The sequence below is a fragment of the Mustela nivalis genome, assembly GCF_964662115.1.
Source record: "Mustela nivalis genome assembly, chromosome: 8".
Classification (NCBI taxonomy): Eukaryota; Metazoa; Chordata; class Mammalia; order Carnivora; family Mustelidae; genus Mustela; species Mustela nivalis.
The window spans coordinates 4747857-4775112 of record NC_139027.1 but is presented as its reverse complement, the minus strand read 5'-3'; the positions used below and the strand labels follow the sequence as shown (position 1 = coordinate 4775112).

The following is a 27256-nucleotide window of genomic DNA, read 5'->3' as shown; positions in this document are numbered from 1 at the left end:
AATTTAAAAAAAGAAAATGAATAAAGAAAAAATTTAAAAAGGAAAAAAATATATATATATATATTAGATAAACTAGTTTAGAAATGTTAAAAAAGAAAAGGGTAAAAGCTAAAAAAAATTTTAGCAGAAGAAGAAAAAAAATTTAAAAAAAATTAAATTAACTGCAAGACTAATGAATCATGGGGAGAAAGCCATGAGTTCCGTGCTTTGCTTTCTCCTCCTCTGGAATTCCACTGCTCTCCTTGGTATTGAACCTGCACTCCTTGGTAGGTGAACTTGATCCTGGCTGGATTTCTTATTGATCTTCTGGGGGAGGGGCCTGGTGTAGTGATTCTCAAGTGTCTTTGCCCCAGGCAGAATTGCACCGGTCCTTACCAGGGGCCGGGCTGTGTAATCCACTCGGGTTCATTTTCGGGGGCTTTTGTTCCCTGAGCACATTCCATAGAGTTCTGGAGAACGGGGATGAAAATGGCGGCCTTCTGGTCTCCGGCCCAGAGTTTCCAAAAGCTCGGGCCCCACTCCTCAGTGTGCCCTCAGAGAATAGCGCCCAATAACTCCCGTCTCCCTGGCCTCCGGCCACGCTCCAAGCTCACCGAGCCTGCGACCGGTTCAAGGTAACCCCGACTGGGAGCTCACTCCTTGGCTCTCTGTAGCTGGCTTCCCCTTCTAATATCTGCAAGCTCTGCGACACTCAGACACCTCTGATCCTTCTGTGACCCTGCGGGACCTGGGGCCACGCTGACCCCGCCTGGGCTTCACCCGGTTTAGCCTCTGGAGCGATGTCCCTCAGCGGAACAGACTTTTAAAAGTCCCAATTTTGTGCTTTGTTGCTCTGCCGCTTGCCGGGAGCCGGCTCCTCTGCCCAAGGTCTATCTTCCCATTGCCTTGGATTCACTTCTCCACCAGTCCTACCTTTCAGAAAGTGGTTGATTTTCTGTTTCTAGAATTGCTGTTCTTCTCTTCGATCTCCTGTTGGCTTTGTAGGTGTTTGCAATGTTTAGATAAGCTATCTAGCTGATCTCCTGCTACCTGATGTAGCCTCAGCATGCTACTTCTTTGCCATCTTGACTCCTCCCCTGCCTTTTTTTTTCTTTTTTTACTTTTTATTTATTGAATTATATTTTTTCTTTCAAGGGATCTTTTATATTTTCCCATTTCCCCACTACTGACATCCTAACATTTAATAATTGCAATATATAATAATCAAGAATATACGTATAATATGTACTTTTATTCCTTTTTTAAATTTTTGTTCCACTAATGCTTAGAACTATCCCTGCTGCAAAGACAGTACTCTAAGAGTACTTGTTGAATGACCTAGTAGGATATACACATATATGAAATTCTTCTCAATTCCTAAATATTTGGGAACAAAATATCACATGGATGTTGAGTTTCCATGGCGGCAGCAGAGGGTGGAAGAGAGGGTAGAGCACCTGGAAGAGAGGAGACTCATGGCCCACAGACAAGAGGAGAGATGGACAGATGAGGCTTTGATGGTGTTTTTTGCTTTCTCTTGTGCTGGTCCACCCCCTGTCCTTGAGGCCGAGGCTGGGCGGAGGGCCCACAGCAGGCAGTGCAGCATGGACTGCCTGGTTGGCATGGGCCCTGACCTCACCTCCACCCTGTGGGATGGGCAGAGACGGAGAAGCTCTTAGCTTGCAGGGCGAGAGCAGAGTGTGGGGAGTACGGTTGGAATAAGGGGCAAGAAACATTTAATAATAGCGTAGGGAATCTGGAACTGGAACTTAGGTTAGAAATCAGGAATTTCCTATGTTATGTGAGGCCACCCATGCTGGTAAATGTGAGAAAAGCGATACTCAGGAGGACATGGTGGAGTCCTTCCCAGAGTCACCAAGTGAATCCTTTTTTAATGTGTAGCATGTATCCAGGACCCAAAGCCATCTCAGAAGTTGGTAAGAGGTCTCAGCTGTATAAACCAAAGTTACAAGATTTTAAATTCAGGAAATCTCATTTTACACTAAACAAACAAGGAAAAGCACCCAAATTAAGTCCTAATGTAATCAGATCCTGTTGCCTTCTTGGGTTCATAAAATTGTGTTGAGGTCCGGCCCGTGGCAGTGCATGCTGTCTTGGGTCCCTCTGCCTTTCCCTAAAGTGGTTGAGACCGAACAGAAAAGGAGCTGGAGTGTGACCTAGGCAGGAAGATAAACCTCATAGAAGTGGCCACTCCATAGGGAAGGGGCTTTTAAAAAGGCCACTTTATTAAGGCTGTGGAAAAGAAGGAAATCTTGGAAATGGCAGTTTTCCCATTAGATTGAATATTGCTTTGCCTTTGCTTTCATTCCTTATCTGATTTAATTCTCGCAATAACCCTATGAGGTAAGCAGAATTACTACTCCTGCTATATAAGTAAGGAGACTGAGCCTTGTAGCAGAGCTGGCATGGAAACTCTTATCTCTTAAACCTCATGGTCCCTGATGTAACTATTATGTCACATTGCTTTATTAGTTAGGATTTGGCAGGAATACAGAAGCAACTCTGTATTTTAAGAAAGAGAAACAATAGGTTCAAATCTTTTTTCAAAAAATGAAATAAAATAAAGATGCAGGATTTTCAAACAACTAATGTTAAATAGGCTGTTTGTAAACATCATCTATTTTTGCAAAGAGCAGGTCTTTGCTTTTTGGAACAGACTGTGGCAGGGCACACTCAGGTTTCCTGCTTTATGATGTTTGCAGCTTCCCAGGAGAAATGCATTTCAAGTCTCCCCCACATTTAGGACAGGGAAGGGAAGCGATGGCTCCCAGTGTCAGGCCTGGCCCTTAAAGGTGTCCTGAGCTGCTTCAGGCTCTCTTTCTCCTACCACAGTCTTGGGATTCCAAATTTTCCAGATGGCATAGCTACCAGATAGGGGAGAGCTCTGGACCTGCAAGATCCTTTGTTGAGAGTAAACATACCTTTCTTGTGCTAAGCCATGCAGATTTGGTCATTGTTCTAGGAGCTAGTAGGTATTAATTTACCATCTTATAGGGACCCCAAGACATTGGTACATCCCATCTTACTGAAGAATGATAAAGGATTGTCATTCCATTTCCTCCACTTCTCATAAAGAGAAAAAATTAACTCTGTAATATTAAGGGGTCCCTGACTAGCTTGTGAACTCCTCGTGGGCAGGGATTTTGTAATAATCACTTTGGTATTTTGTGATCTCCCTTCCTCCCAGCATGGTGGCTGGCACATACTGGGTGCTCAGGAAATGTGTCCAGAGGATTTAAGGAAGGACCTGATGAGACATAATTTTAGCACATTGTTCTCCTCAAATGCATTTTTAAATACCTTTTAAAGTACATTAAATATTTTTTTTAAATATTCTTTAAAATTTTATTTTTCTTTTCAGCGTTCCAAGATTCATTGTTTATACACACACCCAGTGCTCCATGCAATATGTGCCCTCCTTAATACCCACCACCAGGCTCACCCAACCCACCACCCTCTTCCCCTCCAAAACCCTCAGTTTGTTTCTCAGAGTCCACAGTCTCTCCTGGTTTGTCTTCCCCTCCGATTTCCTCCAATTTTTTTTTTTCCAGCTGATTTTCAGAAAAAGGTAAAGGGCCAAAAAATCTGGGAGAGCTGCTCTGACACCTGAGACAGAAGGTGACATTGAGATTTCACAAGGGTTGAACAGGTGTACAAAAACTAGCATACATTAAATATTTTTAAATGCAATTTTTAAAATACTTGAATGGTAGCTATGACTTTTTGATTTACTCAAAAATGATAAGCAACTAAAAAGAGGGCTAAAATCTCTCTCACTGGTACAAATAGATTTATTTGACTTTTAATTAATATTAAAATTCTATTTTTGAGTAACAAATCATTCTTCATCGTTTGCATCAATCCAAATTCCTATGGCCTACAGAGAAACGGAGTTTGATCACATGTCATCCTTCTGATAAATCTGAGATGTTCTGTGCTCGTGCACCTTACATGGTTCCCTCAGCCGAATGTCTCATTATCCTACAGAGCCAGAGGAAGGCTATGATGTTCCTGCCATCTTTGACTCCTTCTGAAATGGGTTAACATTAGTTTCACATGTGTGTTTTTTCTTTTATAATTTGACTAATGTATGTCTATAAAACCACTAATCTCTGTTGATAATAACTTCTGATGATTGTTTCTACTTCCTTGGTGTTAGTTGTGATCTCTCCCTTTTCATTCCTAATTTTATGAATTTGGGCTTTCTCTCTTTTCTTTTGGATTAGTGTGGCCAGTGGCTTATCGATCTTATTGATTCTTTCAAAAAACCAACTTCTAGTTTCATTGATACGTTCTACTGTATCTCTGGTTTCTACCTCATCGATCTCAGCTCTAATCTTGATGATTTCCTTTCTTATGTGTGGAGTTGGTTTGGTTTGTTGTTGATTCTCCAGTTCTTTAAGGTGTAGAGACAGCTGCTGTATTCTGGATTTTTCAATTTTTTTTTTGAGGGAGGCTTGGATGGCTATGTATTTCCCCCTTAGGACTGCTCATTTCCTAAGCTACCTTCTCCTCTGTGCGTTTTTATCACTCTGATTTTGAACATTCCTGAAAATGGCTAGCACAGAGTACCTAAATGACCTATTGTGAGTCAGAAGGGACGCTGAGCAAATGGAACTAGAGTGGCCTAACCCCTCCTGGTAGTGACCCTGGGAAGCTATTTCAGGGAGATGAAATGATTTTAATTAACCAAGTAGGTATTGCAAAGCCACATATTTCACTGCCTGCCAGAAACTGTCATAGCTAAACCATCCCAGGGTTTAATGCAAACAAGACTGGTGAAAAGTGACCAACATTACATAATTACCCTGGTCTTATTCAGGACCACTTTGACAGAGACACCACTGAGCCCGCTCTGGTGCCATGATTGTTAGCTGCTTCCCCACCTCTGGAGCGGTTTGGTCTGGAACTGGTATCTGGAGGGAGTCCTCAGGGAAGTTTTCACTTGCCAGCCCCGTCTGTGCTAGCATCACATGTACCAGGGGGTTAGTGTGGGATTAGCCTGTGGGGGATTTGAAGGAGGAAGGGCAGGTAGATACATACGTTAACTGTTAACTGCTTCTTTGGAGTAATGGTGAGCTCTAAAAAGAAATTCCATAGCAGGCACCCCAAAATTTGACTCTTATTTGTATTTCTAATCATTACTGTGAATAACAATAATTTTAAAAATATAACCAGGTTAAGCAATATAATTGCTCTAAAGACTGCCCATCAAATCCCATTCTTTTGCTGTTTGTCACCCCAATGATCTATTTTTGATGGGTAAAGAATCAGAAGTGATTAGAAAATGGTTCGTTCATTTCATACATATTGGCTGATCCCTCTCTTGGCGCCAAGGACTGTGAAGGGCATTGATGACACGAAGCCAGGTGAGGCAGTCTTTGCCCTTAATTGCTTATGGTTAGTGTGAATGCAGTCTCGGGAACTTCCCGCTTCAGCAAGAGCGGTTTTCAGGTTTTACAGTACTGCTCTCCCGAGATATGACTCAGCGCAGAGTAGGTACGTGAGTAGCCTGGAAGGATTGCACTCTTGGAAATTCTACTCTTTGTTTTCACTGATGCCTAGATGACCCAAACTGAGTGCAAAAGTTTGACTCGTCCTCTCATTAGATACAGCCTTATTTTTCCCACCCGATGATAGAGTCTTGCAGCCAGTCTGGAATTTCGGAGCAGGTGCAACACAGAACCGCAGAAGAGAGTGAGGGGCTGTGTGCTTGCAGCCACCAGGGCTGTGAGCTCAGAGCCTTCTGGTCACAGACATCTAGCGACCTCTTTGGAGCCCTGTTGGCTTCCTGTTCTGCCTTCTTCGCTGGGAAGCCTTCTCCCGTGGCCTGCTACCATGCCCTAGGTTTTAGGGAGTTTCCTCCCCGAAGTTGGGCTGTGGAGAAGGGAGGCCATAGCCTCTTGTTGCTCCAGAGACACGTGTCATTTGTGTTTTGTGGGTCTCAACCCGGGACTCAAGAGCACTCAGTCTGGATGTGCCCTGCAGCTCCGTCAGCCTAGCTGTGTGGCTCTAGGCGAGAGTTCCTCTTCCTGTAGACATTCAGCTGTAGCTTTCTTAGTTTGTTTTTATTCATTTACTTATTTATTTGTTTATTTTTAAGATTTTATTTATGTATTTGATAGAAAGAAAGAGAGAGCACAAGCAGGGGGAGCAGCAGGCAGAGAGAGAGGGAAGCAGACTCCCCACTGAGCAGGGGGCCTGAGGCAGGGCTCGATCCCAGAACCCTGGGATTAGGACCTGAGCCGAAGGCAGATGCTTAACTGACTGAATCCCCCAGGCGTCTCTGGCGTTCTCATTTTAAAAGCAGAGACATGAGAATGCCTTGGAGAGCATCCTGTGTGGCATTGTCTCAGAACAAGTGCCCAAAAAGGCGCTGGCCTTCCTCGATCCATCTCCGTGTCCAAGCCGCCTCTTTGGTAACAGTTAAGAGGGTACACTGGGGACAAATTACACTCTGCTCAGTGCACTGGAGGACTTAGCCTTCCCCACGAACTTGGGAGAGAGGTGCTTTTATTACCCAGAAGTCATGGATGGGAGAACGGAAAGCAACATGAGAAGTTTACTCTATCTCTGCCAGCTTGTAAGCACAGTAAAGTCAAGATTTAAATCCAGCATTTCCAACACAGAGCCCTTGCTCTTTTTAATCTTCTAAGAATGTCTTTGATGCTCATGTCCTTCTTTTTTCTGATCACAATTATTGGACATTGAAGAGTAGGAGAGAGGAGAGAAAATGTACCCCAACATGGTGTTTGATGGGAGACCGTGATGTTCCATCTCGTGTATATCATGTGGTTTACCATCAGCACCAAGATGGCGGCACTGATCACAGCTACACACACAGCTCTGTGTGATGCGCACACTCACCAACCTCCTTCCACCGTCCTGCTGCCTCATCCATCTGTTTGGATGGTTGTGGAGGCTTTAGCTCCACCTGGCATCTTGCAAAAACAGAAGGAAATGCATCAGATCACTTCCTAGGAGATCTCTCTGTGGCAAAGGCTGCCGTGGCCTTGGAAATGGCAACCAGAGGCCAAAAACATTAGAAGGGAACCAGGAAACCCTGATGTGGACGTCCACACCTGGGCCTGTGTGGTGTTTTGTTGCTTGGTTTTATTTTGTCCCTTTTATTCTAAAGTATAGCAACTCTACGGCTTCCTCACTGCTGAAATGCTGGTTGACTACCCATGTTGCCCTAGTTTCTCCTTCGCAGCGAGGCTTTCTAGTTGGGTCTCTTCTTTAGGTGTCTTTCAAATCCCCCGTAGCTATCATTAGCTGTTGCCCAAGCCTTCCTAGTAATGAAAGGATTGTAATGTGCAAGGGACTCTAGAGTTGGTTTAACAAAGTTTTAATCTGGATTCTGCCATTGATTGTCTGTGATTCAGCAAGTTACCTAGTCTTTTTGTGGCTCAGTTTACTTACCTGTAAAATGGAGCTGATCATCCTGTGTTAGTTTATTAAGGCTGTTGGGACAAAGTACACCAACTTGGAGGCTTAAATGATGGAAACTTATTGTCTATTGGTTCTGGAGGCTAGAAGTTCTAGGTCAAGATGTTGGCAGGGCTGGCTCCTTCTGGAGGCCAGGAGGAAGAATGTGCTCCGGTTCTCCTTGGCTTATACATGGCTCTCAGTTATCCATCGCTCACCCCAAGTGATTGAGTTGGGGGAGCCCTCTGGGTCAGAGACATCCTAGTAATGTCACCTGACCTCTTCCTGTTTCTCCTTTATTCATTCAGTGGATATTTTCTGGACACCTGTGAGATAGTCCCTCTTAGCTGGGTCTGGGCACGCTGGGTCAGGCCTGGCCCTGGCACTCAGGTTGCTCACCGTCTGGGGGTGGAGAGGCGCTGATTTCTGGAGCTGCCCCAGGCCTGTCCTCCAGCTCCCAGTTTTGGCCTTTTCCTCTGGGAAGCCTTCCCTGAACTGGGAGTTAGGTGGGATTCTTCTGTCTTCTAAATCTCCTTGTACACTTAACCTGTTCCATTTGCAGTATTAGCCCTCATCTGCCTTCCCATGTCTAACACAGAAAGTCTCTGAGATTCATTATGCAGGCCCAGCCCCATGCCTGACTTTGCATGTGCTGAGGCTGCTCTCTTGTACAACAGACAGCAGACATGCTACCATTTCAGGGCTTCTGTGCCCTGACCTGCAGGTCTATCTGAGATAAGACTTCCACTGGTGGGAGGAAGGGGTCCCGGGCACTGACAGAACTGAATATCCTGTGTGACAGGAACTCTGCAACCTGGGTACTAGCGTGGATAGAGAGACCTTCAAGAATAAATGGAGCAGCCCAGCTGTGGTTATACTGTGGGATGAGCTAGACAGAGCCTTTGAGCTCGGGAGCCAGCCCAACTTCCCTCTGCCCCTGGGAGCAAGGAAATCTGCATTGCTCAGTCTCCCAGCACCCCCAAGCAGCTCAGACCTTCAGCATCATCTTGGAAATGCAGCCTGGCCTCTGCCCTGAAGCTCAGCATATTCTCATATCCACCCTCTAAAACTCCTGCATCCTTTGGGCTGGGCGTGCTATGGGGCACTTTACCCACGTTAGTGAGCTAACAGGAAAGAGAACTTTTGGAGAACGCAGCTCATCAGAGACATGATCCCAGAGCAGAGAACTCACCAGGAAGTCAGAAATTCTGTCTCAGCCTCCCTGTTCTAACTCCATCAATAAAGGCTCCCTCTCTCTATGGGTTCTCATGCATCTCCACAGAAAGGGACCCATGCAAGGACTTTTTACACCTCACAACCTTGTGAGAAGATGGGTCACACAATACTGGAAAAAGATGATAGGATCCAGAGATTACTTCTTTCATCATCAAGTCTCTAGCTTGACGTTGGGAGGTGGATTCTCAGCCACATTCCTGTTATGTGACCTGTCTAACATAAGCTGGTCCGTGGGCAAGATTTTATCAAGTTATATTAGTGTTGTGTGGTCTTTGTATTGGCTTGAATGGAAAAAGAAAAAAGGCCAAGGTGGTCATGCAGACTTTCAGAAGGCAAGGAATGTTTTTGAGCTTGCATTCCATATTTCACCTCATACAGTGACAAACATACTCTTCCTTATCTGCTGTTCAAAGAAGGGAATGTTACAGCACAACCAGCCACAAAATGGAATTATATTCTATGTGGGAATGATGCTTTTAGTTCTGTACTTGAGAGGGGTTGTATTGGTATACCATGTATACCCACTCATGTAAGTTTTATTGTCTTAACGAAATAATTACTATATTATGGAGACCAAATACTACTCTTAGAGAAGTCTGAAGTCTGTTTTATTGATATCTACCAGACTAGTCTTTGATATCAGTAATATAACTGGTCTAATGGCCTGCGAGCTCCTTTGAGTGTGCTCCTTCCACTTTTTTCCCTCTTCCACCTTCCGCCTTCCTCATGTTGATACACACACACACACACAAGAACACACCACACACACATACACACACACACCACATACCCAAGAAAATAAAAGAATCTACCTCTACTTTCCAATTCCCCAAGTGTCCATGCCAGTGATTCTTGATTCTTAATTTTAATGTGGATAAAATACCAGGAGACTTTTAAAATGTAATTTGGAGCTCTAACCTCGCAGGACTTTGATGTTGCTGTCCTGTGGGGGTGAGCCCTTGAGTCTTCATGTTTGCCCATGTCCCAGGCTGTTCTAGTACAGATGGTCTGTGGGCCGTGCTTTTCACAGACACCACTAGACACCCTCTAATTCGGTGCTAGCCAATTCCGAAGGTCAGCCTGCCCAACATAGAGCATTCCACAGGGGCTGCCATGGCAGCAGTGGGGGACACCTTTCATTAGCTGACCTTTGAGGGTCTTAGTCAGATGTGTTTACTCTTTTCTTACCACCACCTTCTCTGGTCTGACTCTGCACCCCACCCCCAGCACTGTATTGAAACGAAGTCTCCATATCCCATCTTCTCTTCATCTGGGCTCTTCACTCTGTATTACAGGAGTTCCCACATAGACTTGACAACTTCAAGGGCAAGGCACAGGGCAGGACTTACCTGGGAAAGATCAGCATCCTGTCCTGTCAGAGGAGAGCTGGATAGGATCTGTGTTTGCCAAATGACATCTGTCAATTATGTAGACTTCTGCATGTCCTTCTCTTGTGGCGCTTGTCACTCTACCTTGCTTTGCGATTTGTTTGGTTCATGCTCCCAAGGTCTCAGTTGGCTTTCGTTGGTGCCTCACTTAGCATGGCACCTGGCGCCAACACTAAAACCAATACATGAATCCATACCGTAATTCAAATTAAAAGCAACCATACTTTCCATCTCTCTGACCTCCAAGACAGATTAATAACTTATGCCTCCACTCAGCCGAAGCCAAGTCTGCATTTGAGAGGATTTCCCGTTATTAGAGTGTGTGAGCATCCTTCAGGGCCCATGGGTGAGTCAGTGGGTGATTTGCCTGGAGAGGCTGCAGATTCAGTTCTGTCGTCGTGAGCTGAGTGGCCTCCACCGCATAAACAAGCCTCCACATAAGGCTTGAACACTTCCACTGGAGGATCATGGATGCATTTAGTCACGTGACAGATTTGTTTTGAGGCAGTAGCCTAAGCATGAGGAAGATGAAGAGGAAAACGCCTTGTCTGTGTCCTGAAGGAGATTGCGGTCTTGTGGGATGGAAGGAAGACGGCATGAAACGACCTCCTGCAGCTCTGTATCGGCAGCATGCGAGATCACTTCCAATGAGCTGAGCAACGAGTTTAGGAGACTTGAGGAAAAGCTGGGCTAAGTGGGAGAAAGGCATTCCGGGTAAATGAGATCTACAAACCCAGAATGCAAAAGTGCAAAATGGATCTTTGAACAGGTGATGTGCACAGAGAACTTTTTTTTGCAGATTTCCTCCAGGATCATCTCTAGGGGGATAAGGAAGTTGGGTTGGTCAGAGAGGGCCTGTGACCTGTGATGAAGCTGTAACGCGAGCCAGTTTCCACAGAAAGCTCTGAGGCTGGGGCAGCGCCATTGGCATTCCCGTGCTTAGGGCAAGGACCACAGTGAGCCAGGCTCACTGCCCCCGCCCCTGCCCCCAAAGGCCATTACTTTAAGCTAAGTAACTCTCTTAAGCTGGAGACAGTTCTTTTCTTTCTTTTTTTTTTTTTTTAAAGATTTTATTTATCCGATAGAGAGAGACACAGTGAGAGAGGGAACACAAGCAGGGGGAGTGGGAGATAGAGAAGAAGGCTTCCCACAGAGCAGGGAGCCCGACGCAGGGCTCGATCCCAGGACCCCGGGAACATGACCTGAACTGAAGGCAGATGCCCAAGGACTGAGCCACTCAGGTGCCCTGGAGATAATTCTTGAGGGGTTTTGTTGAAAGCTGTCAGGTGCTGACATTACCAGGTGGAATGAGTGCCTCAGTCCGTGCTAGAGGTCTGGGACACCCGGCCACGTCCACCACAGTCAGCCCAGCGAGAATGAAGCACGAGCGCACAGCTGCCAATGCAGAGGTGGCTGAGATGTAGCAGACACAGTGCCAGGAGTCCGATTAAAGAGGACCCTGTTCATCGGAGGCTGAGGCCCATTCCAAGAACCCTAGGCCATGCAGAAGTGTGAAGAAAACAAGCAAACCAAAACCTTGACCTGATTTGCCTTCTAGAAGGGTCTCTGGATGTAGCATTGTAAAGATGGTTTGGAAAGTCCTGAAAAACTTAAGAAAATGATTCGAGAGCTGTTTAGAAGATAAAAGAATTAAACACAATTGGCTCATTTTTGGTATCAGTGAGGGAGAGGAGCTGAGTTATGGAAACTGGTGAGTGTCAAGCACTTTGGCAGGCACAGCAAAGCCCTCAGGAACCCTGGTTTCCCATTCTTGGTGTTCAGGGGTTGGTTGGTGTAGAAGGCCAAAGAGATGCTCTCTGCCTGGGATGCATTCATAATCCAGGTGCAAGAGATGAAGAGCATGGAAGTTCCATAAAGGGAGATGTTGTTTCTGTTCTTTCTTTCTTTCTTTCTTTCTTTCTTTCTTTCTTTCTTTCTTTCTTTCTGTCTTTCTGTCTTTCTGTCTTGATAGTTCACGTGACAGGAAGACTATTAGATGAGGCTGGTGGCACTTGCGGAACAAATTGCATATTTTTCAAGATTGCCAACTCAAACTAAGTTAGAATTATTATAATTAAGATCATGTGAACACATGGAATGCCTATGTGTTTGTGACGCTCTATATTATTATCTTCGTGGTCTCAGAGTAGTAGGTTACTCACCTCTGTAGCAGTTCTGTTCAGAGGTGATCTAGTGGAGGAAAAAGCAGCAGAGGCATTGAGGAGAGAAGATATGCAATTAATTAAAAGGGTACTAGTTCCTCTCCTAGTTAAAAATCAAGTAAAGATAGTGTTTGGGCCGAATATCAAATAATATCTAAGCATTAGGGGTAAAGCAGGGAAAACCAATGGAAAGCAATCAGAGAACATTTTGTAAACACCCCTCTTTAGCGATGTGATGGCTTCAATACTTTTTAGAGATTCTTTCCCTTTTCTCCCCCAGAACCAGTAGTCACCTATCCTACTCTACACAGCGAGATATAGATCTTCCATAGATCATCACAAAATATGTTAAGCCATCTACATAATAACTGAACAGGAAAGAAATTGGACAAAGCATTTGAGCTAAAACTCCGTTTCTCATCAACTATCACTTGACTATAAACTGCATGAGGGCAGAAATCTATCTTCCCATCTGCTCACTGATACATCCTCAGTGCTTGATCTGTGCTGGTATAAAAGATGCGTTCTAGAAAATATCTGTGAATCAGTGAGTCAAGAGTGAATTAATTTAATTTCTCTTTACAAAAGCGAAGATGACTCGAGTGGTCAGATTCCTGGCAGCACAGACCCATACTGTTCTCTGTGGTCAGTGCATTTTCCTTCGTGGCACTGGCTGTGGTATTCCACAGACACACCCAGGTGTGGGCTCTGCTCTGTTAACTGGGGTCTGAGCATACCAAGGCTGTATTTTATATTTGACAAGTGATGTCTGTATTAGTTTCCTAGAGTTGCTGTAACAAATTACCACAGACTGGGGTGGCTTAACACTACAGAAATTAATTTTCTCACAGCTTTTGAGGCCAGAAGTCTCAAGTCAAGGTGCTGGCAAGGCCATGCTGTTTTTGAAGGCTCTAAGGGAGGACCCTTCCCATCCTTGCCTAGGTTCTGGTGTTCTCCTGAAAATCTTGGCATTCCTTGGTTTGTAGAGGTGTCACTGCCATCTCTGCCTCCAGCTTCACATGGCGTTCTCCCTCTGTCTTCTGTGTCTCTTCTCTTCTTATGAGGAGATCAGCCATGTTGGATTTGGGGCCTACCCGAACCCAGTATAACTTTGTCTTAACTAATCATGTTTTCAAGGACTTTATTCCCAAGCAAGGGCACATTCACAGGTGTCAGGGATTAGGACTTGAACACACCTTTTCAGAGGACACGATTCATCCCACAAAAATGTCCTTCCAGGAGTGGCTATACTTGGTAATTATACTCTTGAGGTCTGTCTTCAAGGAAACCAGTGTCTGCTGATCCCTCTAGATATTTCCCTAACTTTCTATTGGGTTTCTCTTTGCCCCTTTCTCAGAGGTCAAATACATGTAAAATATCTCCTTTTAAAAAAAAATCTCCATTTTCCTGAGACAAGATACATAGCAGGATATATTTTTTAATTAGTTTAGGCGTGGAAGGGGCAAGACAAAAAGTACAGCGACGGTTGATGCTCAAGGGATGAGGACGCACTGAAAGAAGTACATTAACAAAGGACAGGTGTACAGCGGAAGAAGATGTGGGACAGACTACACGATTTTCTTCTCTAGCCAGCTGTGTTTCTGAGGATAACCTGAATTGTCACTTTATTTGAATTTTACTGGGGAAATTACACACACACACACACACACACACACACATACATACACACAAATACCTATATATGTGTGTGTACACACACAGACACATAATATCTTCATAGTGGCTTTTAAATTTTTTAATTCATTAATTATTTATTTATTTTTAAATTTCTTTTTAAATTATTTTATTTTATTTTCAGTGTTCCAAGATTCATTGTTTATGCACCACACCCAGCGCTCCATGCAATACGTGCCCTCCTTAATAACCCTGCCCCCCACCTCCTCCCCTCCGAAACTCTCAGTTTGTTTCTCAGAGTCCACAGTCTCTCATGGCTCGTCTCCCTTCCAAGTTCCCCCATATAGTGGGTTATCTTAAATGTCAGTTTTTCCTTTAACAAATCCAATGAAATATTCTTTGCCATGCACTGTATTGAATACTGGAAGAACAGAGACTATATCAATAATTAACTTGTACCTAAAAGGAACTAAAATGTACTCATGATGGAAACTTGAAAGTGTCAAAAAGTAGTGTCTCTTTCATGATTATTATTCTGACACTAAGGCATTTATTCAATAATTCTAGTAACTTTGATAAATCAAACACATTTGTGATCTTCTCTCCCTTCAAGTCTGGATTAGGCACCTATTTCTCCAGCCCCTCATTTCTCTGTGCATATCCTTGCATAATATTTGGCACCGTGCTTTGTAAATATTATACTCATTTGTTTCCTCCACTAGCCTGGAAGTCCTTGGCAGATGATCATCTCTCTGTAATTAGTGGAATGACTAACAGGTACATTGGAATTTGCTACAAAGTGGTACCAAGTACAAAATGATAGCTGTAGATCAAGCGCTTTGACCTTTAAAGGGGAGCCTCAATGATCTGTGCCTGAGTTCATTAGGGAGGGATTCTTGAAGAAGGTGGAAACTAAGTAGAGCTCAAGAATGGGGAAGAGTAAGTCAGAGAGTTTCAAGAAGTCATGCCACTTAAGGGTAACCACAATAGTTGACACATACCTGCCCTTGCCATTTGTCTGTTAAAAACTCTCTAGTTTATATTCTGCAATAAATAATTGGCCCAAAGAATAAGAATTTGTGTTTAACTTAGTCTCCTTTTACTCAGTAAAGGTAACTAGTCTATGGACCTCAAAATGATTAAAGCTTAAGGTCTTTTAGGTTCTATTACTTAGAGGATATTGGATTTTATACAGATGATGTTGGGTTCTGTTGTCAGGGAAGACACAGATATCACTTTTAAAAGTCTCCAAGTGAAACATGGCTACAGCAGTTTGGTTCTCCCTAAGATAGCAGGTGCACTAAGCACCCAGGCCACAACCAGCTAGAGAGATGATACTGCGTAGTTTCATTCCATCAGCTAGCAGCTGGCTGTAAAATACTAATGATATGCCAGGACTGAGCTGAGGGCTATAAAGCCCAGGTTTTAAGGAGCTCATAGTTTAAAAAATTCAATATATAAATAACTATAGTATAATTTAAAAGTGACAAAATACCATGGGTTCTCAGAGGAGTTGCTTCTGGCTTTGTGCATTGAGGAAGTTTTCATCGAGAAGTCATCTGTATTTACCCTTTAAGAACAAGTAAGTTCTGGTCCTGGAGTAATATTGATATTAAGATGATGTAGGCAAAGTTCACATTGAGTTCACTTTTACTATAGAGGTCTTGCTAAGGGGTGTGCTTATTCTAAGGCTGGAAATATAAGTTGGGACAGATTATGGCATCCTAAGAATTAAGGCATACTAAATAGATAAGAGGGAATGTCCAAGACTGCTGAACTAGACTAACATGACTAGGACTGCATTGAAAGAATATCTGTAGGGTACTGTCTGAGGAATAGTAGGAGTGGGGGAGACGAGGCCGGTGGGTTGGGTGAGGAGACTGGTTGAGATGGTCTTGCAGTAGCTCAGGTGAGAGACCGTGAGGGGCCAGATAACAGCAGAACCACAGAGGCAGGAAGAGGAGCCAGGTGAAGATACTGGCAAGACGAGACGGGCAACCTCGAGACACATTGGTCATAAGATGCTGAGAACTAAATGTAACTCACACTATCCTTGGGATCTATTTGTTTTACAAGGATATAGACCATCCTGACCATATATTCCCAATTTCAAAACCCAGTTATGTCCAGGACCGTCCCTGCAACGTTTGTCAGTCATGGATTTTCCTTCCAAATGGCCACCTTTCTCTCTCCTTCCATGTCAACTTCAGATACTCAGGCCTCTGGTCCCCCTGCTGACCTGCACACCTTAAATTGCCTCTTGACCGATTCCACCATAAATGCATTCCCAGAACAACCTGTGTCTCTTCACGGATGATTTGTGAGGTCCTAGCAAAGGGCTGTGTGATCAGAGTCCAAGTGGCTAATTATGCCTCTGTGGGAATGCGCCACATCTTTCTCTTGACTACCATTCTCAAGCTGTCCACATCTCACGTATAGTGGGATTCCCCAGACACATGAGCATTTCTTGATTATTTGCAGTTTGACCAGAGAAGCAGAATAATTACCAGTGATGCAGATAAAGGATTTCTTGTATCTCATATACGCCTAGTTACAGGACTTGTATGATATTGAGCTCCTGCAGTTGTTGCTGGTGAAGAAGTCTCCGTAAGAGAGTTGTTTCTGTGTCTGGTGTTGGGTTTGAAGCCAGCGGAGCCGGCAGTTGAGAAGGAGAGGTAGATGTGAAATGGGAGAGAGCAAAGGCAGATTGGACCCACGTCTGTCCCTCACCACCTCCAGTCTCAGGGGTGGGGTACAGATCTGCTGGTGCCCTTCACCATGACGCCATGCATGTGCCTGGCCCAGGACTCAGGGAAACTGAAGGGCAAGATTTGGCAGGAACTGGAGAAGCTGCAGCCTGGTTGCTTCCCTAGTCCCACAGGTGAATCCACAGATGAGCGACAGTGGGCAGCAGCTATCACAGAAGCTGGCCCCATACCAGCCCCTGAAGCAGAACCAGGGCTGCTGCTCCCTTATGGATCCCAAGTCATTTGCAGATTCATTTTGTGGTATGACTTGAATATGCAGAGAAGGCTACTCTGGGACAGAAGCTCCAGCTTAGCTGAATAGATCCAGGGCAAAACCACACACTCTCCTCGCTCGCAGTCTCCAGGCGGTGGGGCTCAGTTCACAGACCCAGTGAACCAGTGCAGGAAAATGGCACAGCCCCGCGATGCCTTCAGGAAAGCAGAAATGATTTCCAGGACTGCCAGACTCTGACAGATGGCTGGTGACAGGAATATGGAGCAAGGGAAGGGGCCCTGGGCTTTAGCGCAGGGATTGTAAGGATCGAGGAGTGCGCCCCTGAGTGTGGGGAGATTGCATGTGAGAGACACATGCATTGGCACTAGGGCATCCCAGTTAGAATTCCATCAGAGCTGTCTCTTCTTCTTGCTGCTCATTTGTATCTGGAGAAATTATTGCTGAAAAGCATTGCAAATAAAGTTCTTCTTCTTCTTCTTTTTTTTTTTTTTTTTTGGTTTTGTCTTTTGTGGTTTTGTTTTGTGTTGTTTTTGCATTGTCGGTTTAGAGCAGTGATTGGAGAGCACAGGAGGCAGGAATGTGTAGATCACTCCTGCCAACTCTCCTGAACTTCCCAAGTGCATGTGGTTCGGACATTTGACTGGATTTAGATATCAAATACCATTATTAAAGAGATGAAGTTTTTATGTCCTTTAAAGGAAACAGGGTTTTAAGAAGTTTCTATATGTAAGTTAAAAAGAATTATGAAAGGTTAAGTTAGAGAAGGCTAAGTTAGAGAAGGTGAATCTTGATTTGACTCAAAACCTTAGAGCTACGTTGTCAATGTCTGCTCTTGACTTATGGCTCAGGGTTGCATTCCAAATTAACCAGGGAAGGGACACTTTGGTTAAAAAAAAAAAACACAATTTATTAAATGTGTGCTTTGTAGGTTTTATTGGAGAATGTTTTACACATATGATTTTAGGTCCCACAACAGCACAGTAATGTAGTTTTATGATCTCTCTTATGTAGATGAGAAACTGGTTCTCACCAAGGTTAAGCAACTTGCTCCCAATCACACAGCTTGTAAATGGCTAAACAAGGAGCCACATCAAAGATCTGCCTCTGACACATATTTCAGCAACGGTTCCCTGCTGCTTCTCTCACCTAAGCTCCTGGGGCCAACCTGAGGTTCATCTGAGGAACATGTATGATTTCACTGAGATTTATTTCTGTGTGTGTGTGTGTGTGTGTGTGTGTGTTTACACACTTCTGTGCATATACACATACACACACATATACACACACATATGCATACTGGAGATGGGGGCTACATCTATCAGAGGCATCGATATATTGTAATGCCTGATGCAAAAAGTATTTGTTTTTTTGTCCATGTGCTGACTACCATGTTAGAGGCTAGGTGAATGATGGAGGGCCTGGCCAGAGCTACGACCTACTCTCAAGAGCTGCCAATCAAATGGAGGAAGGAAAATGACCGAAGGTTTTACTGATACGTATGTAGCTACTGTACAAAGAGATCTGTAAGAATTTGTGCCGGGGGCATCCAGCCTGGAGTAGAGGAGCCGTGTAAGTTTTCCTTAAAGAGAGAGGTGGAGGCCAACTGGAAGAAGAGTCAGGGGAAGACAGGGCGCAGGTGGTGGGGTACTGAGGACAAAGGAAACAGCACACGCATGTGGAACCCTTGTGCTGGGCAGAATGAACGGGTATTTGGTTAATTGATGAATTTAATATCTAGAAACGTGGGTACCAGATTTTTTATTGGCAGCACATGTTAGTACCTACCAGAGCCTGCAGTTTACCGGACAGCCCCCTCCTGGGACACAAAGGTGCTAATGGATATGAAATTACGTTTACTCCTCACGTAGTAACAGAAAAAGGTTTCCTGGAAGAGAAGGTCAAGAGTGAAACGGGAGGGAGGGAGCGGGACACGGGGTCTGGATTATTACTTCAGACAGGGGTTGGAGCCAGGTGAGAGACACCCTCCGGGGCAGGTGTGTGTATTATCTGCAACGTCCATCAGCCACAGGACACCGGGCCCAACCACAGGCTCCCTTCAGGTTGCCCAGCTGGAGAGCAGAGAGCACAGAGAGGGCAAGACTGGAACACTGTCAGCAGTCATTAAAAATAGAGTCTTTCTCTTGATTACCCGGTTGGAGTAACTGCAGAGTGATTTTTCAGAATTTCAGTGCAACAATTAAAATGCCAGTAAATTATCAGCAAAGGTAGAATGAATGCCTCCAAAAGTTGAAGTCATACAGTCAAACAGAAAAAAAGAAAAAAAGAAAAAAAAAAGTTTTTTCCTGTTATCAAAATTATTATCTCTTCCTGCTCTTCCTGTGGCACTGATGGGGATTTACACAGCAGATCACAGGTAATCCTGGCTACCCGAGAACCCCATCCGTCTATCTCGCTGGAAAAGTCGATTTGTGAAGAATTTAAGCTACTTTAATGAAAACACACAAAAAAGTATTTTCTACAAACAAATGAAAATATCATGTGTGCATCTGTGTTTTTGTGTCTGTGTATGTCTTTGGCTGTATGGGAGGGATACAAAAATTAAATCAATTATTAGTGAAAGACTGATGAAAGCATTCTTTGTGATACCCCAAAGCCCCCAAATAATCTGATTAAAAATCAGCAGAGGACCTCGATAGATATGTTTCCAAAGAATACACACAGATGGCCAACAGATAATAAAAGGATGCTCATCACTAATCAATAGGGAAATGCAAATCAAAACCACAATGAGACATCACTTTACACCTGTCAGAATGGCTAAAAGAAAGATAAGAAACAACAAGTGTTGGTGAGGATGTGGAGAAAATAGAACCCTTGTCCCCTGTTGGTAGGAATGCAAACTGGTGCAGCCACTGTGGAAAGCAGTATGGAAGTTCCTCAAAAAGTTAAAAATAGAACTACCCTACAATCCAGGAACTCTACTGGGTATTTATTCAAAGAAAACAGAAACACCGGTTTGAAAATAAACAAAACACACGCACACGTGCACACACACATACACATACACCCTCCTATGTTTGTTGTAGCATTATTTACAAAAGCCAAGGTATAGAAGCAACTTAAGTGTCTACCAATAGACAAATGGATAAAGAAGATGTTGTAAGTATATAATGGAATATTACTCAGCCATAAAAAGGAATGAAATCTTGCCATTTACAGCATGGGTGGATCTAGAATGCATAACGCTAAGTGAAGAAAGTCAGAGAAAGACAATATTATATGACTTTACTCATGTGTGGAATTTAAGAAACAGAACAAATGAACAAACAAAGAAAAAAAAGATACAAAAACCCCCAAGACTCTAAGAGAACAGAAACTTGGTTGCTAGAGGGGAGGAGGGGTAAGATATAGGAAATAGAGAAAATGCTGATGCAGATGAGCACGGTGTGACATACGGAAGTGTCGGGTCACTGTAGTGTACAACTGAGATTAATATAACACTGTATGCTAATTATGCTTCAATAACAATTTTTTATTAAAAAATAAAAATAGTTATATCCTGTGAATAGCTTTTAGTCCTATTCTTCTTAATATAGCTCAAGGGAATAATGTGAAATGTGCAAAAAAAGTCTGTATTCTTGATGATGTTCACCACAAATTTAAAATAAACAAGCAGAGAAAGTCAGTTATCATCTGGTTTCACTTATTTGTGGAGCATAAGGAATTACACGCAGGACATGGGGAGATGGAGAGGAGAAGGGAGTTGGGGGAAATCGGAGGGGGAGACAAACCATGAGAGGCTGTGGAATCTGAGAAACAAACTGAGGGTTTTGGAGGGGAGGGGAGTAAAAGGGGTCGGGTGAGCCTGATGGTGGGTATTATGGAGGGCGAGTAGTGCATGGAGCACTGGGTGTGGTGCATAAACAATGAATCTTGGAACACTGAAGAGAAATAAAATAAAATAAAAAAAAAGATAAAAAATATAAAAAATCAAACAAAACCTCAGAAAACAAACAAAAAAACCCCGAAACTAAAAAGTCTAATTACTCAGTAAACATTGATTGTTAAGGAAACAAAAATACAGTGACTTAAATGAAACCTTAGATTTTCATTAAATATATGTATTCTTAATAATACAGAAAAATTATATGATGTAATGTTTAGAGAAAAGAGCAGTATATTAAATTCATACTTTAATTTTCACTGGGAAATCACTTGCATATGATCAAATTTGGAGGCCATCACAGGGAAATCATCACAGTTGGTGTGTTGGGATGTTGGGCTTATATATACATTTTTATATATGCTTGTATTTTTATATTTTCCAGACTGTAATGTTGATATTTTTAATCTAAAAAGAAAAGAAAAAAGGATACACTATTCGTATAAACATTTCTGGTGCCCTCTGAGGTGTGGGATAATAGAGATAAAGAACAAATAAGCAAAGAAAAAGAAAATGAAAGAAGTTAAACAGAGAGAAAGAAGCAGCTTTTGAACCCCTGCAACATACCACTGTCTGCCAGGTGCTTTCCATGAGTTGACTGCTTAAGTCTTCATGAAGATCTATTTTGTTAATATCCGTCTCATTTTACAGATCAGTAACTGGAAATTCAGAGTTATGAACAATCACTCACTTAAGAAGTGGTAGAGTTGGGATTGGAATTCATATTTGGATAATTGTGATTAGATTTTCACTAGAGCCAGCCTGTGTTTCAAGTGTATCAGGATGAGCTTACCTGGATTATTTTTCTGCAACAATCCATTAAAAGTTTGAGAAATTCCCCCTCAGCTCTCTCTTGCTATTGATTAATTGAAAGGAATTTTCTTGCATAAAACTTTATATTTCCCAACTCTTCCATGAATTCAAAGCTATTTTGAAACACAAATCTCCTTAAAACCCAATAAACACTTTTTAATTTATTCCACAAAACCATACAATTTTTCTCACTCTTGGAAATAATCATAAAAATGCTAATTTGGTAAATTTTACTCAATAATTTTGTCAAGGCCCTGTTTGGAAAATGTATTGGCACTACATCTAATTGTACAATATTCCTCTGAGAACAGCAATAAAAAAAAAGTATCACTTAGCCCTGAAGTCTCAACATATTTTTCTTTCCTTTTCTCTTTGAGTTTTATTTTGTTTATAACTCCATTCTAGTCACCCTGCCTCTCTTTCACACCTATATCTTCATATTCCCTGTCTGAAGAGATGAAGTTGGGACCTCAGGAAACATAGAACATTTGTCTGCGTTAGAAATCCCTGGAAAGATTTAAGTCAGAAGATTCTTTTTTCAAAACTTCTTTGCTTGAAAATGTGGTTTTATAATTTGGGGGCTTGTAACTTGGTGAGGTTGTGAGCGTCACTGAGATGAATTATAAGACCCTCCCATTTTTTGAGAGGTGGAAAACATGAGCAGGCTTCAGGCTACCCACCCTCCCTCCCTGGCAAGCCCGTGAGTATCTGTGATGCCATCCGCCGTCACGTGCGTGCATCTGCTGGTGACCATGCTACGTTCTCTGCAGTCAGAATGCATGAACAGACCTCTCCTGTAAATCCCATACCAGTCTATAGTGTTGATTCAAAGACTGTGCTCTTGAAGCCATGCCTGTCCTCTGCATCGTCATTATTCCCTTGCCTAGTGGATCATTCCCATCAGTAGAACACATTTTTAATGTTTTTAACATACAAGAAAAATACTTGGATCCCAATTATCCCACTGGACATCACTTAATTTCTCTTCTCAGCTTGATGGTGGAATTTTCTTGAGAACACTGTCTACACTCACTTTGCTACCACCTCGTTCATGTTCTTCTGAAGCAGCTCGTGTCACGCACTGGTCGCCATCTCTCTGCCGCGAGTACTCTTGTTGAGGAATCGGGATCAGTCCTCAGCCCTCGTCTGTTCGGCCTGACAGGATCTGGTCCTTTGCTCCTGGAGCATGTTCTGCCTTTGTCTTCCAGGGGACGGCCCACCACTTGTATTCCTTTTATCCCATGGACATTTTCTTTCTGGTTTCCTTTATCAGCCACTGCTCCCGGCCTACGTATCTGAAGGACTCATCTCTTCCTCCTTCTCTTATTTAATTATACTACCTTCCCAGGCGACTTCATCCAGTCCTATGTCTTTATAGGCTGATAATTCCACAGTCTCTGTCCCCAGACCCCAAATGCTCCCTGGCTTCTAATTTCCTACCTGAAACGCCTATTTGAATACCTAACTGACTTTTTAGATAGAGCACGTCCAAAATAATTTTTGATCTCTTCACTTCCCTCTTATTTTAGAAAATGTCACCAGCATTCAAGAAGTGAGCCTTCTGATGTCTCTCTTTTTCTTGAACCGCAGATTTGTAACCATTCACAGGCTCTACCTGATGGGCCACTTTCCACCCACCACTGACCTCTCCTGTCCAGGTGAGCGGCACAGCCTCCATTCCCATCTCCTGCTTTCAGTCCTGGCTCCCCCAGCCAGCAGAATACTTGCTGGAAAATGTGAACTGAGCCAGCGATCAAACCCTCCCACCTTCTAACTACACATGGGGAGAATGTACTCCCCAATGATGCCTCCAACCACACAGCCTGCACCACCTGGTCCTTGCCTTTCTTCCTACCCTTGGTCTCGTGTTTGCTCCCCACACTCACTGGCCTTCTTGTTGCCTCCGGAACAAACTCCTGCCTCAAGCCACTTGTCCTTGCTGTTTCCGAAGACAGAGCCCATTCTCCAGCTCTGAACGTCTCTCTGGTGCCTCCGCTCCCCCGCCATCCACCCTTTGCTGCCTTATCCTGCTAATTTTCCTACAGTGGACATGTGACCGCATGACTTTAACTTCACGAACTTGTTCGTGCTTTCACTGACGTGTCAGTTCATTGTTTGTCTCCCCAGCTGGCATGTAAATTCCATGAGTGTAGGAACTTGGTCTTATTTACTGCCCCAAGAATGGCAAATGCTTAAGACATATCACTTGCATAAGTGATCAAATAAGTCATTTCTTCAACAAAAGGTACTGACCATTCATGCAGATAGCAGAATGTTTCATTAAATAGTGAGAAAATTGGAGGGCAGAGTCTAAGCCCAGTGTGACTGCTCAAGAGTGGGGTCAGGGACCCCGCTCCTGTTCTTCCGGTACTGCTTCTAGCTGTGGCTCTCGTCCCGAGGCTGCCGGCTCAGTGCCACGTTGCCAGGAAGTGTACCACACTCCAGACTAAAGGACAAAGGGCTTCCTCTTCAGTGGACTTGCCCTTTTTATCTTACAAACGTTTCATGTCTACAGGTCTTTAGCCAGAACTTTAGTGGCCACATTGGTTGCTGAGCTCTGCTCCGAACTTCTGCTCTGAACAAAACTGGGCTCTGCTAGAAGAGAGGAAAGGGAGAATGGAGAGCTGGTGATCAATGAGCTGAGTCTTCGACAAGCACCATGAGCACGCTCCCCTTTGCTGCCAGGCACTGCAGAGACATCTTCTCTTGTGGGACATACAGTAATACAGAGAGCATGACAAGTAAAACTAGGCATTGTAGGAAAAAGAGTCTCTTCTGAGAACCCAGCAGACAGAGCCATTGACTTCTTGCTCTGGGGATCAGGAAATACTTTGCAGTGTTTTTGATTGTATCTTGAGGGAGGTTTGCTAATAGGAAAGGTATGAGAAGGCTATGCTGAGCAGAGGAAGGACTGTTTGCAAAAGTATGCAGCTTGAGTGCGAAGGGCGTGTTTGAAGACAAAGTTGGTTAGTGTGGCTGAAGTGAAGAAGAGCAGAGTGTGAGGGTGGGCAGGGGAGCAGGAACAGTGGGTGATGCAGAATTGTGGAAGGACTTTCAGTAAGAAGTAGTATCAGTAAATGTATTCTGAAGGCTTGAGCACTTTCTATGGGGAGGAAGCATTAAATGGAGAAAGACTAGGGACAGGGAGATTAATTTGGACACTATTGTCTTTGCTCCCAAACCCAGAGGGGCGGGTTCCTATACTACTCAGGCTAGATGTGAGCACAGTGGTCACAATGTCAGATGGCCTATAGGAGCCAGCAGATGACATCCCACCGATCTGCAGCCCTGGGGGTGAGGAGCCATTGGCAGAGTGAAGAGCGACCCCCCCCACCCCCCAAGGGCATGCAAGTTTAATTTAGAATGAACCATGAACCAAAAAATGCTGCACTTGCCAGAAATTCCTCTAGACAGATTTTGCCCAGGGATGGCCAGCTTGCAAGCCCTGGTTTATGGTAACCCTGCTCACACAGTGACAGCCATGTATCATGCAGGGACATGGAGAGCTACCCACCCCCAGGGGTTGAACTGAGTCAGACAGAAAGATCACTCGGCTTCTGTACAAGCTGTCCTCACTGGCAGAGGAATGGGCCCAGTGGAGGAAGAACTACTCACAGTGAGGAGATTCAGAGGGTGGACACCTGAGTTTCTCCTCTGAGGATGGTTTTCTCACAGCACGCACACACACAACCTCTCTCACAGATAAAGAAGATGACAGCGGAAAAGCTGAGTCTCAGTCAATCCAAACCTGACTTTTAAACCACAATAGATGCACGTAATTTCAAAAATTGTTGTTGAGAGCTTATGATAGGCTAGACATTCTTCCCTGTATTACTTAATTTTCATAATCTCTCTGCAGACAAGGTGTTCTTGCACCCATCGTATGGGTCATGATACTGGGCACACGCCTAGGGTCACACAGCTGGTAGAGGCACAGTGTCAGTCTTCAGATGGTGCCACGCCCCACATTGTACCCAGCATGTTGGGTTTTTATTTATGTCCCCGGCAATTAGAACAGTGCTCATCTGACCCCTTTGGAGTTAGGCCTAAATGTTTTAATGATTCCGAGTTTGAACTTGGTTCTCCTTTGCAGAATCCTCCTGTGGCCCTCCCAGCTGGTGAAGGACACTGCCCGTTGCTTGCCTGTGTAGTGGATCAGCAGGGTGATGGGTGAAGCAGAGCAGAGCCTCATCCAAGCCTTCCTGTGCTGAGGATTGCACCAAGAACCTAGGACAGACTCAGACGTCATTCATGTATTGAGAACCCACTACTTTCCAGGTGGGATGCCAGCAGAAACCCTCAGGAGCTATTTTTGACTGATGCCTGACGTCTCCACCCAAATGCAGATGTTAGGACCAAGTAGCTCTCTTCTGTGCTTGGAGGATTAGTGCCACCGCTCTGGCATTTCTTAATTTGGAGTAGCCCAGGTGTGTAGACGGCCGTGACCTTCTGCAGAGAAGCTCTAAGGATGCCATCATTTTGAATTCCCTTTTTGCTCAGCATAGCTTCTGGACCAGAGCAGGGGCTCCATTAAAAAAATAAATAAAAATAAATAAAAATAAAACAAAAAAGCTTTCCATTGGATACCAGTCTCCTTCTTTATGCTCTGCCCAAGCCACCTTCTCACAGCAGAATAATTTTATTGTCACACGGAAGGAGCAACCACCCATGGGGATTTTCTTCTCCTACAAGGGTGGGAGAAAGGAAAAATAAATAATATACTCTCTGAGCCTTCTACTATTATTTCTGGGAAAACATAATAAAGCTACAGCTGGCAGGCACTTATTTTTTTCTTAGCATTTAATAATAGAATTAATTGCTAAGTGGAAAGCTTGCAACCCCCTTTCTGTTGTATGTTGCCCTCTGCTATCATTATGAATAGATGTAAAAATCAAAGCTAATTATCATTCAGAATGCTTGAAGAAATAGACTGAGCCACACACACAAAACTCATTTTACCCCTACCCTAGCTCAAGGTTACTTAGTTCATACACACACACACACACACACACACACACAAACACACTGTAGGTTAGGGGCAATTCCCATGGATACTCAGTTGTTCCTTGGATGTGGGTCCTTTTGGCCAGAACTATTGCTACAGTGGTACAATGTCCTAGATCCCTGGTGCTTCTCATTGTTCCTTGGAGTTGGGTCTGTGTCAGTTGGAGGTCCAGGACTTGGGTTATCCAGAGAAGCTCTTTATAGAGCCCGTTTGTAGCTAACTGGCTTTGAAATGAGCTACTCTCTGAGCTACCAGTGCCACCAGCTAATATCAAAAATCAAGAGGGAGGTTATGAAAATGAGAGAGGGGAGTGGAAGTACATCCCAGCATAGAGAGGAAAGGTCATAAGCAGGATATGAGTGCGGGCAACAAGGGAGTTTAGAAAGGGAAGACCCTTTAATAATGCTACAGGACACGCAAGCATGGCAGAGAGCATAGATCGTGATGAGGAGGACCCCTGTTTTCCCCTTAGCTATGGAAACCCAAAAGGCCCCCAGAAGAGAGCTGGGATTGACAAGGGCTATTTAAAAAAAAATAAATAAGCAGGGGTTAGGAATCTGCTTTTTAGGAAGGGAGGTGAAAACGCTACCTTTCAGGTGTTTGTTATCAATGGTTTTGTCTTTTCAAATTTATGTTAAGTAAAGGATAAAAGTTCAAGTCACTGTTGTCCAGGAAATATGAAATAATCACAGGTCAAAGGCTT

General features: G+C 43.8%; 1 long non-coding RNA gene across 3 annotated transcripts in view; it reads left to right on the top strand.

Annotated features, from left to right (window-relative positions):
• LOC309872054 overlaps window positions 1–26324 on the top strand; it is a 280378-nt gene extending 254054 nt beyond the window's left edge. For all 3 annotated transcript variants that reach the window (XR_014315641.1, XR_014315642.1, XR_014315643.1), the window contains exon 3: window positions 25642–26324. This is a non-coding gene — a long non-coding RNA (uncharacterized lncRNA). The remainder of the gene's footprint in view (window positions 1–25641) is intronic.
• The last annotated feature ends 932 nt before the right edge of the window (window positions 26325–27256 follow it).